Source organism: Dermatophagoides farinae, chromosome 4 (genome assembly GCF_024713945.1).
Source record: "Dermatophagoides farinae isolate YC_2012a chromosome 4, ASM2471394v1, whole genome shotgun sequence".
Classification (NCBI taxonomy): Eukaryota; Metazoa; Arthropoda; class Arachnida; order Sarcoptiformes; family Pyroglyphidae; genus Dermatophagoides; species Dermatophagoides farinae.
Genome location: NC_134680.1, coordinates 497,576 through 503,575, shown reverse-complemented (window position 1 = coordinate 503,575; position 6,000 = coordinate 497,576).

Sequence of the window (6,000 nt, the reverse complement as noted above, 5' to 3'; positions counted from 1 at the left end):
TCATTCATTTATTAAAATTCAAAGCGACCCAAAAAAAAAGAATGGAAAGAATCTTGTTGTTGTTGTTGTTGTTATTTCGTTTTTGTTTTAATAAGAAAAAAAAACGAAAGCAAAACGATCAACAATCAAACGATTGCACTGTAAAAGTTTGTTTTTTTTCTTTCTTTTTTTAATCAAAATGATTATGATGATGATGACGATGACGATGATAAGTATGTTGATCCGGAAATTCTTTTGTATTGCTTTTTTTGGGGGGAAAAATGGTGGTAGATGGTGGTGGTGGTTGGCAATCGTTTTTTTTTCCTATTCACCATTTAATGCAAACAAACAAACAAAAAAAACGTTTGATTATCGTTTTCATTCATTGAATTATCACATAATTGTGATTTATTTATTTAACATTACAAATCATTGACATAGACCTTTTATAAAAATGTTTGCCGACATATCGATTGAATGAACGAATGAATGAATGGAACCTAAATTTAAATTTTTTTTTTCTTGTTGTCTCCCCCACGTTCACATCCCCCATATATCAATAGTTTTTTTTTCTTTGCTTTTCATACATATACGACATTTAAACGTATTTGTTATCGGTGTTTTCTTTTTCTTCTTTTGGGATTTGATTTGTTTTTGGTTTTTTTTTTCCATCTGGTTGTTGTTGTTGTGGATTTCTCACTTTCTTCCTATTTAGTGGCTGCATTATATATATTTTGATTTATGATAAATGATGATAAGAAATTAACAAAAAAAAAACGATTTACAGTAGCAAGCAAACCACCATCACAAACAATCATTATTATCAATGTGAAAAGAAAAACACACACACACACACACAAATTTTACAAACAAAAACATTACCATTATATATTGAATTATAACATCTTAATCGAATGTATAATCAGATTAAGATGTTTTGTGTTGTAATTGATTGTATAATTTTTTTTTTTGATCAATCAGAATCCAAGATCATACGCACTTAATACACAACATTAACAAGTCTTTTTCGTTGTTGTCACTTGTAGTGTAGTGTATGTTTGCTTGTGCTTTAAATGTGCCTGAATCAAATACGTTTCATCATTTTTGTTTTGTGTTTTGATTTCAAATTTTCATTAATTGATTTCATTTCATAGTCTTTTTTTTTTCTTCGATCAATATCGATATATATATATTTGTCGTTTTTTGATTTGACAGCAGACATATATACACACAAGTCATGTGGTGTCTGATTTGTTTTTTAAATTTTGTTTTCGTTTTGTTTTTTTTTTGTGTGTAGTTGAATTTGTCTTTGATCTCAATACAACGTGTGGACCGGTAATCGAAAAGAAAATGTTTTTTTTTTCTTCTTCTTCTTCTTTTTCTAGAAATGAACCTTGTCACCATAATGTGGTGTTTTTTTTTTTTTTTTTTTTGTTTTGTTTGCCATGTATTTTTCCATGATACGAAATCAGTAGAAATGATTATATATTCAATATCATCATGGGAATTTTTTTTATTTTATTTTACATATGGATTATACGAATGATCATCCAATGTACTACAATCAAATGAAGAATCTACCAAAAACCATTATTACCACATTGCAGCATTACATCATTGGTAGTATTGCACATCCATATATCTCATCATCATCATGTTCAATTTTTTTTTATGATATATAAAATGAATAGAATGATATAATGATTTTTGATTGATTTGGATATATATTCAATATTTACCATTCATTATTTGTTATCATCCTGATCAATGATGATGATATATGTTTACCATGTGCATTAACAAGCACGCACACATCACTCTCTCTCTCTCTCTCTCTCTCTCTCTCTCTCTCTCTCTCTCTCTCTCTCTCTGTTTCCATATTTAGAGAATATTCCATATTTGATCCATTTTTTATTTAATTGAATTGATTGATTTTTTTCCCCATGTGTGTGTGTGTTCATCTATATATATTTTTTTTGGGCAGCGAAAAATAATCCAACATGCATATATTTACCTTTGGATCATTTATTATATCGATATATAGATGTGATATATGAATTTGTCTGTCTGTGTGTGTGTGTGTGTCTTTTGAGCGGAAATTGTAGATCATTTTTATTGAAAACTACATGTAGACAAATGTACGGAAATTTCCTAATTTTTTATTTTATTTTTTTGGTTATTTGAACGGATTTTCATTTGAATTTTACTTTTCTTTTTTTTTGCTGCCATTTTTGGATCGTAGCCATTATTATTAACCAGTGAATCCGGTTTTTGTTTTCATTGTTATTATTCGTTGTTGTTGTTGCTGCTGCTGCTGTTGTTAGTTTATTTGTTCACATCATAATGTCGCATGATTGTTTTTTGTTGTTGTTGTGTTTTAGTGGTTAAAAAAAAATTATAATTGCATCCGATGATGATGATGATGATGGTGGTAGTGATACAAATGGATTGTTATCATTTTATCCAATTATCCATAGTAAAATTGATCACCGGATATATTTATTGATTACAAATTTGAATGCACAGAACCAAACAAATTGATCGATGTTCTTTTTTTTTCTTTGTTTACTTTTTGGGCAATTTTTTTTCCACCAGAATTAGGTGGCTCAATATTTATAATGGTCGATCGATGATTGATAATTTTTTTTTCACATATATAAAATTGTGATTAGATGCGCCATCTATCGGCGATTGAAATAAATTCGGATACAAATTTGAAAATGATGATGATGATGATGGTCAGTTTTTTGAAGAAAGAAAAAAAAAAAACCTGAATCATTTACGATGATGAATAAAGTTGAAAACCTTGAATCATCGACTATCATGATGACCATATATCCATAAAGCGCAAGAATAATAATTAATGAAAATTGTTTTTGTGCGTTAACAACACAACTTTTTAATTTAACTTCATTTTAAAATTGAAAATGTGAAAAATTTTCCCTCAAATCTGTGAAAAGAAAAAAAAAATTTAAAATTGATTGATCATTCAATGTTTGAGCTGTTAGTGTAAACAAAATAGCAACAAAAATTCATCATCATCATAATCATCATGTTTCATATTCGAATATTCATCATATCGATGATGATGATGATGATAATGCTGATTTCCGCTACAAATATTCATCCACGAAGTTATCGATTGAAACCAAAATTTTTCATCACTAAAAATAATAATAATAATAATAACTATGTTCCAGTACGAAAACCAGTACCAAAACAACAATGGTCATATCGAACAAATGTTATTGTATCATTTCAAGATTGGCAAAGAAAAAATTCCACCATCAAATCTACGTCATGGAATTGTTGCCTATGGATGCCGATGACAAATATGGTCACACATTTTGGCAATCCAAATTGTCCTTGTTTTCTAGAATTTACTAATTTACCTGAAAATCATTCCAATGTGAAACAAAATTAATGTTTTCCATGGCCATGGATAGATGGCAGGCTGAATGATAATTCAAAATATCAAGAAAAAAAAATTTATTCCCAATGACAAGAATGAAATTCGAAAAAAAAAGAAAAAACTCGTGACACACACACACACACACGGAATTTGTCTGTCAAACATTACAATTCTCATTCTCACTCTCTCGCTTTCTCCCACAGTAGAACAACTTTTTTCGTCTAGTAACAAAAATAAAATTCCGAATTTTCAAAATTCTTTTCTTTTCATTTTCATTTTTTTTTCTGTTTTTTGTTTTTGTTCATCAACGTAAAACATCAAACAAACAAAACCCACAATGACACACACACACACACACACACGATCAGTAACATAAATATCGTGCACTAATGAAAAATATGTGGGAGAGAAAAAAAAAATTGAAATTCTTTCGTTCTTTCATTCAACCAAACAGAATCATCCATCTGTATTCATTCAAACCAAATCAATCAACCAAATTACCGGGTGATTGTTGTTGTTGTTGTTGTTGTCGATATACCGGTAATGTTGTTTTGCTAAAAATAACACCCAGAAAAAAAACCTAATTATCATCATCATCATCAAACATGCATGCATGAATGTTTTTTTTCTCGTCGTCGTCGTCGTTGATGTCTGGATTCTATTTTTATTTCACATATTGATAACTGGTAACTTGTGAATTTCTGTTTCAAATCGATGAATGGATGGATGGAGAATTGAGAAAATTGAAAGATCCAACCATTTCATTTTTGATTCAATTGAATCGATAATTGGATTCTGTGGCTTTTTTATTCTCTCTCTCTGTGTGTGTGTGTGTAAAAAATTGTTTAGAAAATCTTAAGTTTTTTTTGAAGAGAAATTTTCCCATTTCCATTGTCCATTGTCTTTTTTTCGTTATTGTGTGTGTGTGTGTTTGTAACGAATTTCGTGACAATGGCAACGAAAACCAAAACCGAACCAAATTCAATTTTGACAACCTTTTGTATTTTTGAAAAGTTTTTTTTTCTTGTTCGATTCGGTTTATTTATTCTTTTTTTTTCTATTTCGTGATTCTTTGTTTTGCGTGGGTGTTTTTTTTCGTTTTTAGTTTTTTTTTGTTTGCACAAAAGATGTTTCAAATTTTTTTTTCTCTTTTTGTCTTCTTTTTCTGTCTGATTCGATTTGATTCGCCAACATTCTTTTTATCGACATCGGTTGGATCGATCCAATTTTATATATATATATAATGTGAATCAGGCGCCGATTAGAAATCGAAAATGGCCTTGTAAAATGGTAGTTTCGAATTCGATTCGTTTCGATTTGATTCTGCGCATCAATCATCACCATTGTTGTAATCATCATCATCATCATTAGTATTTGATACAATATTCTTGATTCTGTTGTCGAAATCATTGGTCGATGGATCAATGGATTGACAATGATTTCGTGTGTGTGTGTGTGTGTGATATATCGCATCTGATACAAATGCTCGTATCGAAAACCCCGGTTACACAAAAAATCAAAACCAGACAATGAAATCAAATCTAATTATCAATTATAACAAAAAAAAAAAAAAAAAATCGACCGATTGATTGCCGTCCATCAATTTCAATTACAAATCACAAAATGTCGACAGAAATTTTTTTTTTTTTTTGGAAAATAAAAATTTTCGTGTAGAAAAAAAAATTGTAGTCTCTCTATACGAACGTGATAGAATTCCATTTGACACACACACACATGTGTGTGGCCCTTGAGCAAATTCTTTATTTTGACGTTGTTGTTGTTGTTGTTTCATTCGTTTGCACAAAACATGTGACGTCATAAGACCCTTTTTAACGACAACAAAGAATAAAGAATAAAGAACATTAACACTCAACGTGTGTGTGTGTGTGTGTGTATAATACGATTTTGTCTAGTGATTTCAACACTTGAGATTATTATTACACAAACACACACATAATAGTAGTCATTGTGATGAATGATGAATTCAATTTATCGATTTATACAATTTGGTGATTGGTTATTATATATACATATAAATAATTAAACTGTTTGAACTTTTTTTTTCTCCACATAAAAATAATATAATCGACATTGAAAGTGTTGATCATTTATTCATTTCGTTTCATTTTGATGATCAAAAAAAAAAAAAAAAAATGAAGATGATGATGATGTTTTTCTGGTGAATTTTTCTTCTGATCACGAAAATAAATTTTGAACTTGAAATTTGGAAATTATTATTCCAATGAGAAAAAGAATTTCAAGGTCATACTCTCTAGGGCCGTTATGTGATTGTTGGCTGTTTTCAACAACAATTATCGATTAGTTAGTTAGATTCTCTGATAGTTTCATTTTTTTTTGTTTCTTCATTCTTTAGAATTGAAAATTATCCAAAAATGATATAATACTAGAGAGAAAAAAAAACTTTGCCATTTACTGTCGAAATAGTGATCAATTCTAGTTTTTTTTAGGGTTAATTGTGATTATGTAATATCATAATATCACACATTCTGTGTACAACGAACAATTTATAAATTATTTGGCTAATTTAGTTCGAATAGAATTCCCTTTTTTTCATGAATGAGAAAAAAAATTTTTTTTTCTTTATATTT